Source organism: Rhea americana, unplaced genomic scaffold, assembly GCF_003343005.1.
Source record: "Rhea americana isolate MKP2758 unplaced genomic scaffold, rheAme1 scaffold_547, whole genome shotgun sequence".
Classification (NCBI taxonomy): domain Eukaryota; kingdom Metazoa; phylum Chordata; class Aves; order Rheiformes; family Rheidae; genus Rhea; species Rhea americana.
This window is the reverse complement of record NW_028186698.1, coordinates 26,927-51,338: the sequence shown is the minus strand read 5'-3', so window position 1 is coordinate 51,338 and position 24,412 is coordinate 26,927. Positions and strand designations below refer to the sequence as shown.

Genomic DNA, 24,412 nt, shown 5'->3' with positions numbered 1-24,412 from the left:
CTTTAGAGGATTCAGAATTCACTCAAATTTAATGAATTGTACAAAGTACGAGCAATAAGCCCTATATCCCTGTGCACATTTAGTTCAAAATAATTCTTTTCTAATATAATTCAGAATATTTGAATCCTAGATTTCAGGCATGTGTATTTGTCTCATTGCTACTGAGTACTTCACATTCAAAGTGTACTTGATTCCTTTAGATCTGTATAGATACCTACATTAAAGAGCAATAAAATGAAAATCTGAATGAAGTATGAAGCTATACTAAATGTGAATTAGAAAGCATTCTTTGTCTGTAACTTAYTAAAATGTTTAGGAGCAAGTAGACATAAAAGTAAAGACAAAAACCTCATGCACAGTTCTTTCAGTAGATGCATACAGAAGCTGATGTGCAATGGAATGTAAGCTAGCATACTTCTTTTAGCAGGTGCCCCATAGAATACATTATTTGTGGGTATCTCCATTTTGAAATGCCCAGTTTTCAGTTCCTGGGACCTGATTTCCCAACCTGTTGAGCTCCCAGACATCGTATAGAATTTCAGGAGCTTCAGAACCTGTTAAGCAAGTCCTAAACATGCCACATAAATATGGTGCAACTGGAAATTAGTAGCTGCTTTTGAAAAAAAATGCCGTTTCTTTCCTATATCATCCTAACCTGAAGCAAACTGTTCTGTGAAGTCACAAAGATCTGAGCAGCAGCTGCCTGCAGATTATGCAGCATAGCAGTCAATTAGTTACATTTGGAAAGGTTGCTTCACACATCTAAGTAAGATGGAAAATTTGTAAATGTTCAGGCATTTCTACTGAAGTCCCTTTGCCCACTATTTATGAGGGAAAAATGACACTATTGAGACTGCTGTGTAGAAGTGTTAGTTTTCCATCTGAAATATGAAAGCAACAGAGAATTAAGGATATGGACGTATGAGGTGATCAAATACATCCATGCTTGAACAGCTTGACACATTACTTCTTACCTGCCATCCCACTGCAGCTGACATGCACTGCTGACCCTTCCTAAAGGTCACAACATAATCATTTTCATGGTGAGAGGATGTTCAGTGCTACAGTAGGGCTGAGCTGATAGTTACTTTTATTCAGAATTGTGAGTTGTTCTTAGAATGTATTAAACACTGAGCAGTTCAGCTGAATTATTCCTATGGCTGTGGTAATGCATGTGCCTAAATGCTTTGCTGGTCTGTGACTGGTACACAGAGCATCTCAAAAGGATCCTAAAGTAATGGGCAGGAAATGATGCATTTCAGAAAATGCAGGCTGTGTCATTCTCCATAGGGCAAATCGCTTTGTGAGCAAGCATAATTTCTTTTCATACCTGACTCACCCAGCACATAATGGCTTCCAAAAATAAAGGATATATTTCAAAACAGAAAATACACATACATATTCAGTGAGCCAAAGCTGCTTAACCATATCATAAGCAAAGTAATATATAGCAATGAGGTACTTGGCAAATTTCCATCACAAATATTTCTGAAGAACTCCCTTTTTTCTTTTCCTAATATCTTGGATCCCATGAGGCTCTATAAAGAACAAAATAAAATCAAAGTCAGTGAACTAGACCACAAAAAAATCTGGGTCACCTTTATTCCCATACAATCTGGAGGGAAAAGTACAAAATGATTATGAATAGGAAAAAAATCAAAATAGTAATTTTATACTAGGAAAGCCACACTTAGTAAACAGGAAGTTGTCAAAAGAAATAATCTGCTTCTCAACAATATTTGTTCTGGGCTAATTTATTCATTTTTCTGGACTGTCAGAAACAGGCTGTTCTGTTAGGTTTTTGACTCTGAGCTAAATCAATTTCTATCACGTACTCTTTTACACAGCAGCATTTCTTAAAAATGTAGCAGTTCAAGATAAATGACCAACCCTGAGTGTAAGAAGCAGGTTCATGTTATTTTTGGAAGGAGCTTGATATTTGCATAGCATATATGGTCATTATGTTTTTGTCAACAGTATTGAAAACGAAGTTCCAAAACAAAGTCAAAGAAACTACCTTTCTTCTGTTTAATGTTTTTCTGTAATTGTGCTTGAATCTTTTTCCATTGAAATGAATGGGAGTTTTGATACCTAACAACTCAGTGGGAACACAATCTGATCTTTTATTTTGCATTGTTATATACCCTATGGGAACAGAAAATACACTTTTGGAGGCAGCAACATAAATTAAGGTAAGTTTTTTTAGAATCAATATAATAGTCTGTATACAATATTCAATTTTATAAAGTGCCTGAACAAAAGACTTAAAACTGCAAGTGGTCTGGTTACTGTAGGTATGATTTCTGATAGTGACCAGAGTTCTGTTCAGCAAATACTTTTAGAGAGCATCAGACTGAATGTTTGGGTTGCAAAACTGAGGCCACGCTATTCCTCAGAATTTTTTGCTGTGTGTTGTTATCATCTCACAGTTTTTCCTAGGAGATACCACTAAGATATCTGGAAACCATGCTCATGTGTTACAACTGTTCTCCTCAACAAAGAGTATATACTGGGTCTGATAGAGTTTGATTTGGGCCTGTACCAATGGGAACTATTATGCTAGAAAAATCTCAAAACATTGCTGTAAATGCAAAATCATTGGAAAAAAAAAGAGGGGAAAGGCTCTTTACTGGAAATTAAACATTGCCTCCAAGTTGATAAAGAGTCTAAGGTGTTTTATTCACTGAACAGTGAGCCAGAAGATTCAAATGAGGCTATAGAAGCCTGGCAGGAAACCCAGCATCCATTTTATTTCACACTACCTCATGCAGTCTTTTTAGTTTTGGACTGAGATGTTATGCCAAAAAAGTTTCATGCCTGTATGTAAATCTGCAGGCCCTGACCTCTACATTCATCTTAAAAGATGTATGCAAGCTCAAAATATTGAGCAGTGTTTGTGTATATTCTGCTACAGTAATAGTGTGATGTAAAGGTCTTTGACATGAATSTAGCCACATAGACATTATGCCTGAAGGTGGGCAAGTACTACATCCTTCTGTCTCTAAGTCTCCTAAACACCTGTAGTGGGCAGTTCAATAATATGTCTCAAAATAAGATGTCAACCCCACAAATAAATAAGCAGGAAGAAATGAGATAAAACTTTGTTTTCCCATTGGAAGTATATTTCACTGAATTTCACAAGATCAAACAGTTATATACTTTTCTTAGGCATATTTCCACTTCCTCATTTACAATCTGTTTAGACCTTAATTTGCCTGTTTAGTTGTATATCTCAGCATTAATCTCTTTCTGCAGCAGAAACTCACTCGATCATATACTTAAACCTAATTAATGAATACTTGAATAAAAAGAACACTATCTTCTCCTTCTTACTTAAACAAAATCCCCATACTTTCATCAGTGAACTAATAACATATAGCAAAGATTATGTAGTGACCTTTCTTCTTGCAAGGATGGGTAAAGTATTTGGCAGGCTAAAATGCTGAGGAGAAGCAGATAAGGATGTTTGTACCAGAACAGAAGAAAGTCCACCCAGGCCAGTATTCTGTCTTCTGCAGCCCCTAGTAATGCTTACAGAGTGGTATAAGAATAGGTTAACCATATAGTGATATATCGTTTTTACACTCTTCCACTCTCCAATCATTTCTGAATTGCAGATTGCCTAAACCGCAGGTAGCATCTTTGATTTTAATATGTCTAATTGCTTTTTGAACTCATGCAAACTACGGTATCCTGTGGAAAGAAAATTTAATGATGCCTGGAGAAAAGAACAACTTTCTTTTGTTTGCTTTGAACMTGCTGCCTGTTATTTTCATTTCCTGCTCGTTGATTTTTAAACTGGGAGACAGACAACAGCCATTCCCTCTTAACCTTCTTCAGAACAGTTATGAGCGCCTCCATTATGTCCCTCCTCGACCATCTCCTTTCTAGGCTGAGAAGTCCYAATCTATGTAGCTCCTCTTAATACGGAAATTGTTCCAGGCCTTTGATCATCTTTGTTGCTCTTTCTTGCACCTATTCTGCTTTTACTCTGTTCTTTTTTTGACATGTGGCAATGACCATAACTACATGCAAAAGCAAGGCAAAAGCAAAAATAGTCTTGCTATGTTTGGCAACATAATAATTTTTGATATAAATACATGTACACACACACATGCAAATATTTAATCAATGCAGCAGAGCTGCGTAAAGGGCCTTATGTCAGAAAAACAGGCYGCTCACATCCTGTAGTACGTATATCCAAGTGTGGGAGATACTTGTGTCATAGAAATGCTCCGTAACACATTGGCCTCCGTGACAGCGCTGAAGTCAAATTTAGATAAGGGAGAATGTCCTTCCCTCTGTGAAAAAAAAAAAGCAGTTGTGGTACCACTGTCACATGTGCCTGTTACCCCTCATTTCCATCAGACAAGGCTTGAGGGAAGACGTAGTAGCTTACATTTCTCTAGCTGTATCAAGTGATCTAATAAACGATTTATTTCATGTTCACTCTCTGAACAACCCCTTTAAACTTTTGGTGGGTGGGCAGCTGCCAGCAGAGGTCACCATTGGTGCAGCTGGTTTGAAAGGTGTTGCAGTTCACTAGCTTTTAGTGGACTAAGATTTAAAGGATAGACAAATATTTCTAAACCCGCTAATACCAGTGTAGGCTTCTGGTGTTGTAATATTAAATCTTTTGGAGTGAAATCATTAATTCTTTTAACCTTTTTGTTTTGTTGTTCTTGAAATATATCACTAAACCAATGGCAGAACTACACTACCTCCTTAAAATTATCAATAAATTTTCCAAGTGATGCCTTCAATTTAATGCAATTAATGTTAATATATATTTAATATTCTGTTAGATCCAAAGGTATTTTTTAAAGAAGCAGAAATTTGATTAATGAAATTTGCATTATGGAATTTGCATTTAAAAGAACATTTTGTATATGACCAAAGGTGAAATTACGGAATGTATTCTATGGATTGAAGTAATTTAGTTTTCAAATGTGTTTCATCTATCCTGCTATTATATATACTCCATTAAAGAAAAGCTTTTTCACTTAAAAAYGCTAATCTAAATGAGCATTTTATGTATTTTTCTAACCTGAATTTTTAAATTAACATTTTACAATGATTACGTAGGCTTAATCATTCTAAATAACAGTCATTCTAAGTAACTTAGCCTATGGGTTAGAATGATCCTTTGTGTGCTATAATTCTTCACTGAACTTAAATGAAGGCACCTGAAAAGATAACTTAAGATTTTGGGTGAGAAAATGGACACTGCTAAACTAGGAGGATGTGAAAATAGTGTGCAGGAAAGCCACAGTTACCCTGTTGTGAGACTGACAGATCCCTTCAGAGTGAGTAGCTGGGGTTGATCAGGATGTGAAATGACTGTTACTTTACTGTGCACATTTGTCAGAAGAGCTACTCTCTAGACCTTACTGAGATTTTTTTTAGAAAATGATTCATGCACCTAACGATTAATATAAGGGCCAAATCTTTGTTAATCCTGCTCATGTGGACACTCCATTTTATTTTCTTGATCCCATCACTGTAATCTTTTTTTTTTGTGAAAGTGCAGATGCTATCGTAACCTTGTGAGTTTTGGATAAATGTGAGATGGTAGTTGTCAGGGTCATTTAAAAAGGCCTGTTTTCCATAGTATCTGAAACAGCTCAGCACTGCCATGAGTATGAACATACAGGCAAGTTAGCTTCCTGCCTGTCTTTTTGCAGGTAACTGTCACATTCTATTTTAGTTTAGCAAAAAAGTACCCACGAGGCTTTATTGTAATACACTAATATATGAAAACATTCACAAATTATCTGCCTAACAGTTACAATGCAACTTCCAAGCTGTGACAGCTTGGAAAAACCAGCCCGACTCACTTTCACTGTTTTTCTAAAACTTCTTGAGTGTATAAGGAGAACTTAAAGTGAAGAAAGCATGAACGCTTTTTGTTCTCGGCACACAAATTCCTACCCTCTCCCTTGCTGGGATCCCCATTCCTGTCTCTGACTGGTATCTCAGATAAAACAGTGTTGTTATCACCCAGGGTAAATCAATAAACATTGTCAGTCTCATCCTGTCACTAACCATGAGACAGCAAAGAGTTCGTAAGCTTTTCCAAGTAGACTTAGAGCATACATGGTCTAAAGTGAGCTACAGCTCTGCCTATAGCTGGAAGGTTTCTGCCTTGTGCCAATTATGTTTGGATTTACCAGAATTCTTACTCATTTATTTTTAAAAAGGAAGAAAAGGGTTCTTACCTAGAGTAGAATTAAAGAAAAGAAGGAAAGTGTTAAAAAAACTGTAATATTCAAACCCAGACAGTAAAGCATTTTCATACAGAAGTTAACTGCTATACCTATGCAAATAAAACTAAGGTCTGATTTACCTAGATGAAAAACAATGAGTAAGAATGCTTACATTTCTCTAAGGTTAAGTTGCTTTTACTAGGGCATGTTTCAAGCTTTGAACTCAGCCACAAATGCTTTATGAACACCTTCCAGATGTGCATGCAGTTTAAACTGCATTAGTAGATGCAATTTTCAGTCTTACTAGACCAAGCTGTTCTGAACAAATGTTGCTTCTAAGCAATGAGTACTCCATGTTTCAAAGATACCTGATCTTCACCCCTTTAAGTAAGCGAAAATCAAAATACAGCAAAAACACACTGGCAAATTTTTAAAGATACGAAACTTCCACAACTGATGCAACAACAACATTAGTTGTTTTGTGAAAACCCTTTGACTGTTGTGGGGTCACTCACCTCAGAGCTGTTACCACTCAGCACTGGAGGGAGAGGGAATCCTTAGGGGTGTCCCCGCTGTTTTGCGGTCCGTAGCACCCTTGTCCGTGGACACTTTCCCAAGCCAGAAGAGCCATTCACGTTCCCTCTGCCTTTCCAGCCTCATTCACTGCTCTCAGGGCTCAGCTAGCTGCACTGACTCACAGGAATTAAGCTCCCTCTGGGTCCTAGTGCTGTAAACATGTGGGAGCTGCATGGACTCGTAGGAATCCAGCCTTTGGCTTGGTGCCTAGTCCATGCAGTGATGCACAGATGTGCAGTGAAAGTTTCGAAGCATGCACTGGCTGTATGACCAAGGAAAAGTTTCAACTTCCTGGTTCCCCTGTCAAGAACTGAAATTCTCTTTAAGGTACTTTTTGTCTTAAGAATTTCTGCTTTGCATAGTAATACTTGTGCTGTATTTAAAGATGAGCGCTCACGAAGGCAAAGTTGCAGCTCCTTGTGAGAGCAATTGTTAGAGCCCTTTACTCATGTCATGAGTCTATGAACAAGCATAAGGAAAAACCAACATTAAACTGATGAAGCAGTGGACTAGGTTGTCGGCAAAAAATGTGCAGTCCTCGCTATCAGATGTCTTTAACAGGGTCAGCCAACACTGATGCGGAGTAACAAGGAAATAGTTTATCCTGACTTGGGGCAGAGGAAAAGATTATATGAGGTCCCTTTCAGCCATAGTGTTCTGTACGTGACATGCTTATTGTAAGTAATAGAGAAATATGGAAATGTTTCTGCTTTATTTTTGTGGAGAAAAATTAAGCATTCTACCAGAGCAACARTGTATTTTAAGCACTGAGAAATACACGGAAGAAATGCAAAAGTGAAATATTACATAAGGCATTAGAAAAGCAATAGATAGCTGGCTGACTAAATAAATTGAAGGAACTTTTAATACAGCTACAAAGCAGACACCTGGCATTTCATAGTTCTCATACTAGTGTAGTGTAACCTTTGTCATTTCACAGGGATGCAAGGCAAAAATATAGATTGTCTTCAACTGAAAAACAGATCACTGCATTTTATAAACATAGAAATAATCAAACATCTTTGATTACCTCCAGAAGAGGGCAGACATCTGGAGAGACTCATGCTTTAAACCCTTCTGGGAAGGGAAAGATGTGTGGAAGGTACTATGTAAAGGTGCAAAGAAGAAGGCAAAATAGCTTTGAGATACTGATGTTTCTTATATACCATGTGAATATGATACTCTCTGAACTCGAACCACGYATATCCTCCTATTTTATTGGAAGTCGTAGACAAGTCTTACAATCCTTTTGTGCAGTGCCAAAGATAAGAATGTCTTCAGTGCTAGACCTTTTCTTGGAAGTGGTGTCCATTTTAAATTGGTTGAAAAATCCTTAAGGAAATTGCAACACAAAATGTATAGAACAAGTACTGAAGCTACTTTCCTAAATTCTTGGAATTATGCAGTTCGGATGGTTTGTTTTACTGAAAAAGTGACTTCCCACACAAGATGCCAGTCACAGGCCAGATTGTAAGGTCTTCGTTCACACAGACAGCCATCAGAGTTTGTGCAAGTTCTGCCCGTAAAACTYGTTCTTGGGATTTGGCCTTAGATTCATATTTCATTGCAGGAATGCCAGGATATTATTGTGTTGAAAATTTGTCTCACTTCATTAGAATATCCTCAGGTTATGATTTTTTGCTGAAATTTTGAAAGAGCATTAGAGCATAGTATATATATATATAGATATATATGTATATGAACAACATATAAAAAGAAAGAGATAAAAAGGTATGCTCTTTTCTGACTTAAAGTTAGTGCATGCTTGTGTTTAGCATCTCTACAACTGATTTCTTGGCAAGAACTGCATATGTTTTCTTAAAAGTATGGTCATGAGAACTATTTTGGACACAGTAAACAATAACACAGTTTGAATTTTTACTCAATCTGTACCACAAGCACTTATTTTTGTCTAATGAAATCCTCCTCAAGTACCTCATTCCCGCATACCAGCAGGCTGATATGAGCAAGAAAGATAGCTGCATCAGTCCCTGGGAAAAAGCACTGGCTTGTATTCTTTTTCCATACATTCCCATGTACCCCAAACAAACAGCATTTCTACATTTCTAGCTTCCGGAATAGGTGTTGTCCTACAGGTATACTAGCCATGCACAGATGTAATCCAGGATAGATTGCTATGCTCAGAGCTGAGCACAGATTTCATGTATCTTCCTCTTTTAGCAGTGCTCTGAACCACAGATTTAAACAGAAAACTCTTACTAAAAGCATGGATGCTTAACTTCTATCTTTCATGAATTGGAGTTTCTCTTACTTATGCCAGAAGTCACTGATCACAAGGTAAGGGACTAGTAATGTCAGGCTGAGCAAGGAAAAGATGTGTTCTGGAATCAGAGAAGCTGCTGCATGGAGAGWAGTTCTACTGTAAGCACCAAACTAAGGAATCATGGTTCTCTTACAGTTTTGCATRCAGTTATTCCTCAGCCTCTACTGCAATAACCCCCAATCCCCCATGTCCTCCTGTGTGAGCTTCCATGAACAAGTTCCTCCATTCCTGTGGCTAGTGGAGTTCCCCAGGGCTCAATACTGGGTCCCATCCTCTTCCATGTCTTCATCAGTAAATATGGGACAGAGTAGCTCCTCAGCCCTAGGCACCAGTACAAGCTAGGTGCTGACGTTCTGGAGAGCAGCTGTGCAGAGAAGGACCTGGGAGTGCTGGTGGATGAGAAGTTGACTATGAGCCAGCAATGTGCCCTTGTGGCCAGGAAGGCCAATGGTCTCCTGGGGTGCATTAGGAAGAGTGTTGCCAGCAGGTCGAGGAAGGTGATCCTGCCCCTTTCCTCAGCCCTGGTGAGGCCTCATCTCGAGTACTGTGTCCAGTCCTGGGCTCCCAGTGCAAGAGAGGCATGGAGCTACTGGGGAGAATCCAGCGGAGGGCTACGAAGATGATCAGAGGGCTGGAGCATCTGCCCTCTGAGGAACGGCTGCGAGAGCTGGGCCTCTTCAGCCTGGGGAAGAGGAGACTGAGGGGGGATCTTATCAATGTGTATAAGTACCTGAAGTGGGGGTGTCAAGGGGATGTGGCTAAACTCTTCAGTAGTGCCATGCGAAAGGACAAGAGGCAATGGGCAGAAACTGAACCACAGGAAGTTCCGCCTGAACGTGAGGGGGAATTTCTTCCCTGTGAGAGTGATGGAGCACTAGAACAGGTTGCCCAGAGAGGCTGTGGAGTCTCCTTCTCTGGAGATACTCAAAGCCCACCTGGATGCAACCCTGTCTAACATGCTCTAGGTGACCCTGCTTGAGCAGGGGGTTTGGACTAGATGATCTCCAGAGGTCCCTTCCAACCTTACCAATTCTGTGATTTTTCCCCTAAAAGTTAGTCAATCCATTGTCTTCCAGAAAAGCATTGCTATGTAGCACACTAACATATTTTTTTCAGGAAACCAAAAGCACACAAACCAAAAGGAAGAGCAGCACTGCTGAGAGAGGTGACCACAGCTGAAATGCTTTGTCTCTGATGAGCTGGGCTGTGGCTGTTCTGATGATTAGGCTGAGTTCAGTGTTGTCCTAAGCCGCAAAACAGCATCTGTGGATTGTCACAGCCTCTTCTCCCTGCAGCAGCACTTCTATCCATACAAGTTAGAGATTGAAGGAAGTACAGGGTAGGAAAAAGGTGTTTGGTGTTTATGTGGGTTGTTTAGGACTGTAAGAGGGCTTGAGGATGGGAGGTGAATTCCTCCTGGGGTTGCTGTCTTTTGTGCTGCTGAAAGAATTTTAGGGAGGGTGTTTCAGAAGAAGTGGCTAGGCTTTTTGATTTATAAGCAACTCTTTTTGAGGAACAAAGCTGGCAGAACTGAAAGAGTCCTCATTTATGTCTGAAATCATTTTGAGTGTGGAAGTAACACATGTGAGTAGCGCTACTGTTGCTGTAGTCTTGGTACATAGAGAGGTGTCAGATTGTTAAGAAAAGTGCTCACAAAGCATTACAAGCTTTCCAAACATCCCATGAAAGCATAGGGGATGGGATGAGGGTAAAAAAATCCTATTTTCCTCAGGTATACTTAAGTGTGTGTGTGTGTGTGTGTGTGTGTGTGTGTGTGTGTGTGTGTGTGTGTGTAGGTACAGGCACATGTGCTGACAGTTACATTCAATACTTTCTTGTAGGGCTGGATTTTCACATGGAAAAAAGATACATCAAAAATAAATCCCCCAAGCTATCTGGAGGTGCTTGGATGTGAATGTGAAAGTATTTTAAACCTCTCAAATAAGGCTTTCAAAAGTGTAAGATAGTCTATTTTACCTAAAGGAATACTTATTATTTCCAGTCTTAAGACAGCAACGTTCTGTTATCAGGAAGTTTTTATGTAAGCTTGTCTGAGAGCTGTAGTCCTAAAGCTAAATTCAGTATAAAGAGATAGTAAACTTAACCCCTACTACTTGGCTGTAGGAAGTTAACCCACATTTGGCCAAATAGATGCTAGCTGAGAGACCAGAAGGAATGGTCACAACACGAATTCTCTTGTGTTAGTCAAAAACAAAGAAGTTGATAGATGGGTGGTCTATTCTGGCTTCATTAAGTTTCTGTAGTGTTACATTATAGTGTTATGTGTAGGGCAGAAGCTAAGAAAAAACAAACAAACAAACAAAAAAGAGAAGCTCACTCACGGGTCCTGAATAAGTAGGTCATAGAAACAAGTTCATTACTGAATGACTGTAGGACTCAGTCTCCTGTAAATATTTTCTTAACTGTTTATGCCACATGGTTTCTCAGTTGAATCAATAATACATACAGAATCAGCTTAGCCATGTTGAGAAATTGATCTGTACATGATGCATTCCCAATATACTGCAGTTCAAACCAAGTAGTGATAGAAAGCATTCAGTTATGGTGAGTTATGGAAGTGATTTGCATTAATATTGTTTGTTCCCTTTTGGTTATTTATAGAGGGTACAGTAGAAACAAACCATTTTGCTATAAAATAAAACATCTCAAAAGCCTGATATTAGTAAAAGTAAACGATCTGTTGATCATCCAAGTGCTTTTACAGGCAGAATATAATTCCTATGGTAGTGACATATAGGCAAAGCAGAGCTAAGAGAATAACATTACATAGCGTTCCTCTCTGGATGCAGCAGAGATTTTTTTTGGCTGATAAGTTATTTGGAAAGAGACAGTAACTACAAATACTTCTGGAATACACAAGCCTGCGGTTTTATTAGAATACTTTACCCTCACTACAAACCAATAGTAAGTGTTAAAACTAGCACAGAAATGCTTTTTAAAACATAAAAGGAACTCTGAATTTTGAAAACCAGTACTCGGACGTTGTTTTAGTGCTGCTCTATAAGAGAATAATAGGTTGTAAGATACTGTGCTTAGTGGCTGCATAGTTTTATCCTTAGGCATAGCTTGTTGCACTTGACTGAACTGTGGCTGGGTTGGAATCTGAAGTCTCCGTGAAAATGACAAAGAGTTGTCAGTCAGAGTTCACTAGTAGTGGATTTGTGAGGCTCTTTTGTAGACAAAAGCTCCTTTGACACAGTTTTATAACCACGTATGATCTGGTATACCTTTCACATATGCTTCCATTACAGGAACATTTCAAGAAATAAAGTCAGATGCATGTTTCCCCCGTTTTGCCGAGTGGGAATATGCCACAAACACTCTGCTAGTGTTAATCCTGCTAGAATCTGCATGGCCTAACAGCTGTTTCCCCCTTTTTGGGGTATTAGACCCATCAGTGAGACCCACAGCTGTTTCAAGGCTGACTCACCGAATGTCAGCATGAAATGACAACATGCTATAGGAGGCTTAGACACATCATGTGTTACTGGACAGTGAGGCTGTCATGCTTGGGTTCCCTGAGAAACCTTGCTCCTAGCGTTGCTTCTCTGCTTGCTGCAAATGAATTGGGACCAGAGAAGAGCACTGACTCTGGCAGAGAATGACTCTTCCCTGCTGTTTGGTCTATGAAATGGGCCTCAGTTTTTCTTTTCTTGCTCTCTATTACTCTTTTGCCATGCTCTAATAGAAATTACTTCTCCTTGTCAAAGTCCGACTTCATTGTGTGTGCATAATGCACTCGGAGATGTTGAGACTAACTTATCAGTACACCCATGCTTTGCTAATGTGCTCTGGGAACTGGCAGCCACTTAGAGCCAATAATAGTATCTACTGAGAATGAGTATTGTAACTGATTGCTTTTGCCGTGTTAGTGGGCAGATGACATATGATCGTATCTGAATTTTTGCTTCCTTCAGGGTTTCAGTGCCGAACCTTCATCTGTAGCAGTAGATCTCAGTGCAAGCACAAACATATTGAACAGGAGATACCACAGGGTCCGATCTAGACGCAAGCCCCACAAGGCAGCATGTTGTAATTTTTCTCAAGGGAGACTTCAGAGGCCCTGAAAAGCAAGAGGTTTGGGAGCATCTCAGGGACTAAGAGCACTGTACTAAATATTCTCTCTCCGAAGCAACTTCCTCTTGCAGTGTGCCCTAAAGAAATATGTGGTGCCTCTTGGCCTTCTATCGTAAAGTAGACTACAGGAGAACTCTGCATTATTTAGAAAGGCTGCTTTGTTGCTTAAATCTTAATGAGGAGATAGGACAAACAATTCTGCATTCAAATTGCTAGTATACAAAATCCTTAAGTGTAAAATCATGCATTTGATTAAATCTCTCTATCTGCCCATTGGTCTGACTATGCTCATAAGAGGTCCAGATTGGCTGCCCCCCCTCTTTTTCAATAAACACCCTGCCTAAAACGTCTTTCTTGGGGCATCAGTTGYGCTGAAAGATCTCAAGAGAACAACTGTGTCTCAACAGAAGAAACTGAAGTAATAACTGAAGTAATAGCAAAATGTAGCCAAACTATAAAGCCAAGTTTAAAAAAAAAATGGCAAAGGTGGCAATTAGTTTATGATAATAGTCTATTCTATGACTGCTTTAAAGTTCATCTTGGATTTTTCAAAACTCTAGTATCAGCACAGGTTTTACAGTATCAGTGAATTTTTTTCAAACACTTCAGTCCTGTGAAAGTTTTCAAGTTGCCTGTGCTTTACCATAAATGAATTAACACTCTAACACCAGGAATCTTAGAGGCAGTTCTTTAAGGAGAACCACAGATTGCAATCACTTGAGATCTGATTTCCTTAAGCTGAAATGATTTCTGAAAAAAAATCCCATCTGCAGCAGTTTCTCCAAGCATTGCTTCTCTGTTTCTAAGGTGGAGCACGTTCAGGAATTGCTGTACAGCATGGTTCTACTGCGTGTCTAGCGCTCTATCGTGTGGCTGTAATTAAAAACAGCCACTGTTATTCACTCTTCATATACCAACATAAGAAAGCAGCAACTTTTAGCCTGCATTCTATAGTAAATGAATGTTTTTTCATTGTTAATTAAAGATTTAAGAACAAAAGTTTTAGTAGGCCCAAGTTTTAGTATTGTCAGGTTTCCTGAATGGCAGTTCCACGTTCACCTTACCCACTAACTTCAGGATTTTGTAAGCCTTCGTTCTACCCCTCCCCATCTTCTTCCTCTCCAAAGAGCCTCAATCTCTCCTCATAAAGCAGCCGTTCCATCACTTTAAACATTGCATTTGCCCTTCTCTGAACCATTATGCCCTTCCTGAGACTAGGACTTCACGCAGGACTCAGGATGCTGATGGAGAAAGGTACCTAAAGACTTGTGTATGTGATTTCTCAGAGACAAACATGTTTTCTTAAATGCTCTGAGCTGTGTGATGTTTGTAAGCAGTGGAGATACCTGGTAGAACAGTAGTCTAGCCATCTAGTGAGGCAAATGCTCATTTAAAGAGCAGGGGGGAATAAAAGAAGTAATAATAATAATGATTAAAAATAAATGCCTTCCTCCATGTGAAGAAATCATTTTGTTATTCTGCTAGAGTGTATTTCAGCTCATTAGCATTGCATTATGCAAGTACTTGCAAGCTAATCACTACAGCTGCTGTTCTGTTATTTATTCTTGTCACAGAGCAATTTTACTTTCAAAATGTTATTTTTATTATAAAAGGAAAATGTGCTTGGAGAGACTGCTGGTTTGGGGGAATGTATAGCCTTGTGCAACCTGAGAGAGAGTGACTATCTAAGCTTGGAGACTGGATTCACAACAATGAAGTGTAAAACATCTCTTTTTCTTTTTTTTTCCCCTTGAAATTTTTTTTCAAGTGGCTTTTATTCACTGAAAAGAATAGTGGCATTAGGTTGCAAGCCTGCTGCTATTTTTTTTCCTGTTGGGTTCATATTCTGCATATATTGACAAAGCCTTTTAACTTCCACAGTAGGAAGATCAGGCCTTTCCTGCAGTTTTCCTTCAGGCACGTGAGTTATATCTCAGACTGAACACCAATCCGTCCTTGCTGCTAAGAGCAGATAGTCCTRTCTTTTTTGGAGGACTCCATTCCACCCCCAACACGCACACATGCTTTTCTTTTCCTGTCTTGTCCCCCCTCCCCCCCCAAAAAAAAAAGTCATCAAGAATTATTTTCTTTTAATCCCTTGCTGTCTGTTAGATGTCAGAATATCACTATTATCCTAAAGCACAAGGGTTATAGCCACTGCATTTATAAATAGTGTGCGTACACATACACAAGCTTCAGTGTCTAGTTGCAGCTGACTCTAGCTTATGCAGTCAGCACTAGTCCGCTCAGTCATACAGCAAGGGTGTAATATCCAGGGGAGGTACAATGTAGTAGGAAGTGCTYGTATGAAATTAGGAGCACAGGCTAAACATCAAATTTGGAGTCAGATTTACGTGGCTGTTAAGGACAGAAGCCTTGGACTGTCAAACACTTTAAAATGTCTTGAAGAGTGTGCCCTGTTGGAGGGATCCTGGCCTGGCATCACGAAAGTCAGAAGTGTTCCTACTCTTCACCATTTCTGTGTCTGATATCTTCTTGCCCTTTAAGGATAAATGATAACGAAGCTTTGGGGAAGAAAGGCTAAAAAGAAATGCAAATGATCATATTTACTGCAGTGCTCTAAATGCATTTCATGTCATACTTGTCTTCCAGGACTTGAGCCTGTATTGTGTAAGAACAATAGGAATGGTGAAAGTGTAAAAAGCTGGCACTCCTTGCCAAAGTTGCAACTTGTCTTTACTACTAAAAAAGGCAGTAAACTGGGAGGGTATATGATAGGAAGAGTTGCTCTGCACTTTCCCTGTTTCTTGCACTGTTTTCCTACATATCTTCTGGTCACTGTTGGAGACAGCTCCAGGCCAGAAGTACCTTTGGACTGAGCTGGTGTGTAAGTGCTTTATATATATTAAGTTATTCTGTAGTAAGAGGCATAATTCTGTATGTGAGAAGCATTCTAAGGCAAAAACTGAATGAAGGCACAACTTTACAATTTTACCATGAGGAAAAATGGTCATGGAGTCAACCCTGGTAGGACTGTAGCACTCAGATTTTTCTTCCAGTAATACAGAAGTGATTTCTACTTCTGCATTGCTGGGTAAATCTCCTCAAAGTCTCCAAAATTAAAATCCCTCAGCCTTCATCAGCAGTAAARTGAAGCTCTCAACTGACTCACTTTTACATCTCCTGTGCTTGCCTGTCTGCCTTGTGCTCTAATGTCAAAACATAGGTATTAACAGGAAGGGTTAGTGGGAAGGACTAGGGAATACAATGCTTTCGGGAGAAATGGTGAAACTATGGCAGATGGTGAGGGGCACAGCAGAGTATGAGGCAAAACAGAGGTGAGAGGCTGACTGAGAGGGAGAGAAAAGTGAAATACTCGAAGTATTGTGCAGGGAGAAGTTAAGAGTGTGCGTGTGTTCAGCTGTATCATTGCATGCTGCAGAGGTCTACCTAAATAACAGTAGTTTCAGAGGGCTAGCAGGAAGAGGGAATCTGGGGAAAAATACGTTTTTTGGTCAAATCAGATGGGATAATGGGGCAAGCCTTGAAAACAGGAATGGTTCTGCTTTTCAGGGACATGTTAACACCCCACCCCCACACCCCATAAAAAGAAAGGGGAAAGAAAAAGTACAATGAAGGGGCTTGATGGCATTATCAGTAGACTCGCAATCACTAAAACCTGAAAACACTCTCTACATAAGGCAAACACACAAATCAAAATTCAGGTTAAAAACATGTAGCTTCAGTATTGTTCAGAAATGTTCTTTGCATGCACAGGAGGAATTCAAACCAATTTGGGTTAGAAGAAAGCAGAGTTTACTCCAGGACATAATGTGCAGCATTTGCAGACCATTGGACAGCTCTGTCTAGTACAGATCATGCCTTTTTATGGGGACATTCCAGCTCCAAAGAAAGCAAATTCTTCTGAAACACATTGTCTGAGTTAAACTTTTAATATGTTTTGATATTGCTAGCAGCAGCTTTACATAATGCAGCCATGTAGTGCTCAGCGAACGTGAACTTTTTCTATACACTATTAAAGAATAAGAGACTCTACAGACTCTACAGAAGATGTGAATATACTATCACTGTGAGATTTGTACTGTTTCTTTAGACCTGAAATGAATGAGTTAACTATTTTGCCAGGGATGAATAGCAACCAAGAAAGAGTAGTATATCTATGATGAGACAAGTGGTGCATTGAGTTCGTTATAGCTTGGAACTCTTGACAATGATTGAAATTCCTTTTAAAAATGCATTTATTTAACCATCCGCTAAGTACTTATTAAATCAACATGCATATTTCATGATTTTTTTTCAAAGTCTTTGAAAAATATCTATGATACTCTTAATATAGAGGGATCATATTTTGCCTGAATTAAGAAAAGGAGATTACCTCTCTATTCCGCAGTGATTGCTGGTCAGTGTTTGATACCTGCCTGCAGAAAAGCTTCTGGCAACCTGATCCACATAAAGTTGTTGTGGGGAACTGATACAGTTTACATGACCTTGCACATTGAGTGGTGATAGTATAAATTTGCAGTTACAGGAGTCCTGGAAAGTTGAATTAGGAAATGTCCAAATGCAGAGAACTAAACCTGTGTTGCTGTTGCTTATATTTCAGTGCTAACCAGTTTGGTTAGCCAGAATGAGATTCTCTGAGCATGGCTCAGTTTAGAAGAAAATAAGTTTATCAAATGTGGACTTATCAAAAGCAGCCTTTGGTTTCAAACTTTATTCCATGTAACAGAACACACTGAGAAGTTGAAATAAGCAGCATGGAGCAAAGTGGCAGTTTTGGGCAGAGCCAAAGCAAAGCAAAGAGACTACAAGAAACTGTAGGAGAGAGGGTCTAGCTGAACCTTTGTTTAACGATCCCTACTTAAAAGATTTCAGGGAGAAAATCCAGTTGGATAAAAGCAAGACAGGAAGATCTCCTCATCTGAAGAAAGAGCCTGGAAACAGGAGAGCACATGTGAATGATCCCAAGTGGGCAAAAGGAAAGCTACTGATCTGCAAAATGGGATGTTGTCTCAGCACAAATGTGTGAGCTTTCCATTTGTAAATATTGTGATAAAGAAGGATCTGAAGCAGGGCACTGATCTGGCAGGGATGCTCTTCCCATGCAAATGAAACAGCATAGGAAAGAGCAGAGAACAATTTGTTTGTATTGCACAAGAGTGAAAGCTATCTCATGGTCAATGAAAAGCACTGTGAGAGCTGATAACCTGTATGAGGATAGGACATAAATAACCTTGCAAAATTTTTTGCTCTTGGAAAAAAAAGAAGGGGATGCCAGTGCAAAGCTGCAAAGAGCGATGACAAAACATCAAGAAGATTATCCAATGTGCTTCGTGTTAAGTCTCCATCCTGACTGTCACAGCCATTTCATATCTGGCAGTCTTTGCACGTGTCACTAGCCTGCTGCTTGTTCCTTCCTGCAGAGCATGACTCTTGAGTGGTAAGATGCTCCTGTACCTCTGCACTGGCATCTAGATGGAGCAAGGTTATGCGGGGGAAAAAATGGTCCATTCTATGATTGCTATGTAGAAAAAATTGCAGATAACCAATATTGCTGAAGACTTACGCCTCACTTCCCCCCCCCCCCTTTTTCTTTCTTCCTAAAAGATCATGGTCTTTTGGCTAGACATGGACATACAGCAGCCTTGTGGGGAGTGTCAAGCCTTGCTTTTGCATGAATACCCAATATCTGCAGTGCTGAAAGCTTGGCTCCACATGRATTCCTGCCATTCTACTATGTTTCTTGGCATCATTCTCTTTCCTCTGCTGTGATCCATTTGAAGCACTAAATTTTATCACATTTTAAAACTATTCTTCATTATGTGAAAAGGTAGTGTTGGTATTTTGGATTTTTCTCTTCTTACTATGCTCCCCAGGTCATGCAAATACAATTTTAAGAATTTCACATTGAGTTTGTCATTCCATAAGCCTTTCCAAAATTTTTATCATTCCAAATATAAGCTGTCAGATGGCTAAACTTATTCTGCTTGGAAATTTACCTAGGAATTATAAGTATTACTATATTAAGAGCAGAACTCAAACTTATGAATCTCATGTTGTACATAAGCTTATTTTTTTCCACATAAAGAACAGAAGGCCCTTTTGATTCTGCTATTAAAAAAAAKTTATTTTTCACAAAGCAGAGAGAGTTCTGAGAACCCAGATAGGGCTCATGAGTACCGTTCAAGTTCTCAGAAACATTACATGGTGTCCCTAAACATTAGAGGAACTCTTTCTCCATGAGAAAGACTGTGACATTAATAAGGAGTTGAATAAACTTGCTATTGCTAACTGCAGTGCACGCTCAGCAATACTTTGTCACTACACTAGGCAACAGGCAGGCATTAACTTTGCCATTTTCTAGCAGCTGAGCACAATGCATTGCATGCTTCTAGACACRGGAACTCTTTGTAGAAGCTGGAAGTGCTGTCAGAAACCAGACTTCTAAAATGTTATTGTATGTCATCTAGCCATCTCAGCTTTTTCAGCCTGGTCACCATTTCTGTGTGTCTCACTGAACTATCATATTGATTGATGTAGTCTTGCATCGGTGATCTGTGTTCAGAACATAGGTGGTAAGCAACTGTGGACCTCCAGTATTCCTTACCCGAGGTTAAAAGAGTGCCTRCTTTCTTCTTCGGCTCTGACCTTGACTTTATGCATGCAGTTCTTTTGTGGGCATCTTACAAACTTACACAAACTTTATGCAAGCCAAACTTGTGTGGGCATCTGACAAGTCATCGTATAAACCCTATAGTTGAAGTGAAAAGTGCTGTGTGTGTGTTCTCTTTCTTTTTATAGAAATGTGTTTTTTGTTTGCATATGGCCTATCAGTTCTTTAGTTGCTTGAACTTTTGAAAAAGAATATAGCACAGCTCACAGGCATTTTGGAATGGAACTGTGATTTTGTGACAGTGCTCTGAAAGAGTATAAATTGCCTGCTGCTTGCATGGGACAGTGGAGAATAGGGAGATACTGAGCTGGAGTGTATCATCAGAGTCTCTGAGGATGTTTGTAAATCTCAGCTCCTAGATTCTTAAAGGCCTTCTCCAGGTAAGGCAGAAAGAGAGAGGTGCAGGGCCATGTTCTCAAATGGTGGAAAGTACTATTATTTAACTGGAGGTAAACTCACTTAAGCACAGGGAAAGACAGTGCATGTGAGGGCTCTGCCCAGAGCTGCAGAAGTAGTGAACTGTTAATCTTTATTTTTGAATGTCTCCATTTCCCYTAGACCAGTATTTAATGTTGTAATGCCTTTAAATGTCCAGCATGTAMGCTAACTAGCATTTACACAGTGCATTGATGAGAGGCCATGAGCCAAGTTCTGTCCTTACTGGCAAAGAAAGTATTTATTTATGAGATGATTGACAGCAAGTTGTTCCACCCTGTTAACTTTCTTCTGGGACCTGGTCAAGATGGAGTTCCTCAAAGTCTCCAGCCCCCTTGAAAATTCTAACCTGCTAGCTGGGAACAAGAAAATTTCTCTTTCCCAGTATTCTCCTTTTCACGTTCCCTTTATTGCAAGGAAGAATTGAGGGCAAAGAAGAAAAACCCAAACCAAAACAACAACAATAAAAAACAAAACAAAAAAAAAACACACAACCTTCATTCCAGAGTCAAATTTGCAATGAGAATCTTTGAGTCTATTTTTGTCTAATTTCAGTTGGACACAGCTCAAGAATTTGATCCCCCCTCCCCCCATTGCTTTAACTCTTTTTACTTTGTACTTTAGCTGACTCTGAAAGCACAGCCTCCAACCACTACTGAACCACAAAATTCAATTAAAATGTGAGGAATAAACAGGGAGGGAAAAATCAATGGGTTCTGTGGATTACTCTGTCAGCTGCTGTTCCCATGATCATCTTATATTATTCTGCACTACTGGAAGAGCTATTGGGAGGTGGAGTCTCTTAACATTGGATCAGACTACTGTGTCCTCTCAACGAGTAGTAGGAAATTAGATCAATAGAATGAGCCCATTCTTTGTTAAGCAGCTGGATAGCTGAATTAATCTGTAGTAGGGAAACTAAGCTGTTTTTTAATCTTTTGCTCTCCCACTATGAAGTTAAACAGCAATGCCTGAAACCAGCATAAATCAGTGCAGATGCGGGCCTTCATAGGCATTTAGTTTACTGCTGGTAGTTGCATCTAGCAACTAATTCAGACATTGCAATGAAAATCTTTGTCAGCATTGGTCTTACCCTTGTGTCCAGCTGGAAAGAAAATCTCAGGCAGGAGAGAGACTTTCTAAAATTAGTGTTTAATTTTTCATTCTTCTCTGTTTCTATCATATAGTATCTCTTTTTTAGTAAAACGTAATAGCAGCACTTCTTGTGAAGTTTCATATGAAGGCTCTTAGAGAGCAGTGGCAGTTAATAGACAGAAGAGAATGTTTTTACGGGTAGCAGAACCCAGATTTTGGGACAACAGTGTATAAATTGCTTTAAGGCCTGCCTACTGGTCTAGGGATTTATTTATTTATTTTTCAATTTAAATAGATTGACAGTCTTCATCCTGAAGTTATAGGAAGGCAATGAGAAAAATGTGCTTCTTTTCCTTTCCCCTTGTATTCACTAACTGTACTAAATAGGTTTACTGATGGAGAACAAATTATATAAACCCATATAGATGATTTTAAATCACTGACTAGCCAGAATGCTGCAGGTGAAAGGGATTGTTGGGACTGCATTCAAAAAAGTCATTGTTATGGATCTGTACTGTGTACTGCCATAGGCTTTGTGTGTCTTTGGTAGTAAATAAACTGAAACATTTCATTCTAGAAAATGCTATTCAGCAATTTCATGGACCTAGAATAACTGTTTTATCATAGTATCTACTTTCCGTTTATACAATGCCAGTTCCAATCCTTTATCCCCTACGCTGAATTTGGTCTATTTGAAAGTTAGGTGTTTTTAACTGGGTTCAAGCAATACATACCAATCTTCTGATCCTGAAGTGGGAGCTGTAAGATATTTGGTATGTGGGATGGGGCTGCAACATGATACAGTGATGTGCTTCATTCATAGACTCTCTCCAGGGCTCAGAAAGCACTGGGATGAGAGTGTCTGTTAGAGAAATAGACAGATATAATGAAGGTCTGATGCTGTAGGTTGTTTCAATGGCATGCTGACCATCTATCATAACAGTACATTGGTTCTTTTGGCAGATGCAAGCAGTCCTAAACTTGTCATCTTTTCTGTACTTCTTACAATATGTTTATTTTTGTAGAGAAGAGAGTGAGATGGAAAATCCTTGATGCAGTAGCCACAGAAGTTGATCCACCACTGAGCAGGCACATGGCCAACTGAACGCATGGGCATATACACAGACAGCCGAAAGGACAGATGCATCAAGTCAGATTTATGAGGTCAGTTTTCCCAGCCAATAAAGTCCAAATTGCTGTCTGCCTTGTTGCAACTTGCTTGTGTTTAAATAGATGTGAAACAGATAATCCACCCTTTGGTGGAAGCAACACTGATAAAATACAAACATTGTTTCTGTAGCCACATAAGATTATTTCTCCAATTCAACAGAAGGTATTGGCTTGAAGATTATTAAAGAGGTTATAGGATTTTTATGCTGGCTGTGTGTGAATAAAAATTTTCTCAGGCCAGGGGAAGGGTCAGAGAATACTTGCTTAGTAGGGTATAGCAGGAGGGATATTTACATCTTATTGTAGTGCAATGATGGCAGGTATGCCTTGAGCAGATATGTGTAAACCGCATCTACTCTTCAAATGTAGAATTAGTCCATTTTAATTACAGCTTTGTGAGCAGTATGGACAAAAGGCTAACTTCAGTGTCACGGTGCATGGTACAGTGGAAGAGTAAACATAAGAACTATTTGTAATCTAGGCAGCTGCTTACTCACAGGTTGAACTGACTCTGTTGTGCTGGGTTTTTTGAGTCTTGCAAGTGTGAAATTCCAAAAAGGATTACGAGATCACTGGACTCAAATGGCTTTGGTCTTATCTCAACAATATAAGAATGAAAAGAGTACAAAAAAATGGTCCTGAGCCCTAGAACAGGCTGGTGTTCCCTCTAGATGCGCATCTGAAGGTTCCCACTGCATCACCCTGTGACAGCACAGAAAAGGGAAGATGTAATTTCCTACAAGCACGGTGCTGAAACGTTATGGGAACGTAGAGTGGTGTGTGTTCAGCCACAGCACGTAATGGTAGGCCAGGAAATGCCAGTTTCATGGAAAAAGGGCATATGCACACAGGTCCATACAAATTGCCTCTTGGAGGACCAGCTGTAGTAGTATAAGAGACTATTCTGTAGAATGGGGCAGTATTTTGAGGAATTTTCATCCTTGCATGTATAATTGAGCATGTTGCTTTTCCATACCTAAAAAATTAAATGCAAGTGCACTTCTAAAGCGCCATCCTGTTATGATGCTATACCAGTTATCTCCAGTATAGCCATCTGAAACATAAAGAAATAAATGCAGCTTTATTTCCAGTAAAAAGCAGTTTTCTATCCCATAAAACTCTCCCTCCCTCCCTTTATCTCTCAGCAAACAAACCTAAATTCTTTTAACATTGTTGCTTGAATCTTTATTTACTTATTCTATGGGAAAAATGCAAATTACGATATGAACTTTATATGCAAGACACTTTAAGAAGATACTGAAATTGAATAGTAAAAATATCTTTCTGGTGGGAATATATTAAATAACATTGAACATAAATGCTGATTGGCGGTGTCAATTGCCAGCTGCAAAAACATACAGTATTAGGATGGGAAACATACTAGGAAGAAGCAGGCACTTGGGAAGACTATAGTAGTAAAAATGCTATTTTTATTTAAAGGGCTATACAGTCAAAGTTCATATTCCACTGTATTTTAAACATTTGAATTTCAGTGGCATTGAAACTTTTGGAGCAAAATGCATCACTGGTGTTTTATTGTCCTCCCTAGGCTCAAGTGAGAAGAAACCAATCCATCATATAAACTCTTATTCTTGTTGTTATGGACTTTATAAGCTACTTCTTTCCCCTTTCATTTTTCATTTTGCATCGTAGATTGAAGGAAGTGATAACTATTGCCTGCAGAAAGTGACAGGTTATGTTGATTGTTAGAGGCAGTAGGCAAGGCTGGAAATTATTATGGAAGGGAAAGAGCATAGACAGATATTCAGAGTAAGTATTTAGAATGCAATGCAACAGTTTGACCAAGAAAAGTCAAAAAATAGTTTGTCTTACTGAACTTCAGCTAGAGGCTGAGTTGCTGGCATCCTGGAAGAAAATGGGGAACAAGTCTCA

At 39.2% G+C, this 24,412-nt stretch overlaps 2 protein-coding genes across 11 annotated transcripts in view; one reads left to right on the top strand and one right to left on the bottom strand.

The window, feature by feature from the left end:
* Positions 1 to 6,891, bottom strand: part of NGF (nerve growth factor) — a 33,086-nt gene extending 26,195 nt beyond the window's left edge. Inside the window, exon 1 of the mRNA XM_085318631.1 lies at positions 6,722 to 6,891. The gene's annotated coding sequence lies outside the window, so the exon portion shown is untranslated. The remainder of the gene's footprint in view (positions 1 to 6,721) is intronic.
* Positions 1 to 24,412, top strand: part of LOC146588038 (uncharacterized) — a 136,681-nt gene that overhangs the window by 88,094 nt on the left and 24,175 nt on the right. For 9 of the 10 annotated variants that reach the window (XR_014897511.1, XR_014897509.1, XR_014897508.1 and 6 more), the window contains one exon: positions 22,375 to 22,513. The gene's annotated coding sequence lies outside the window, so the exon portion shown is untranslated. Of the gene's footprint in view, positions 1 to 7,071; positions 7,110 to 22,374; positions 22,514 to 24,412 lie in introns of those variants that run through there. The other variant, XR_014897515.1, reaches the window with a different exon arrangement.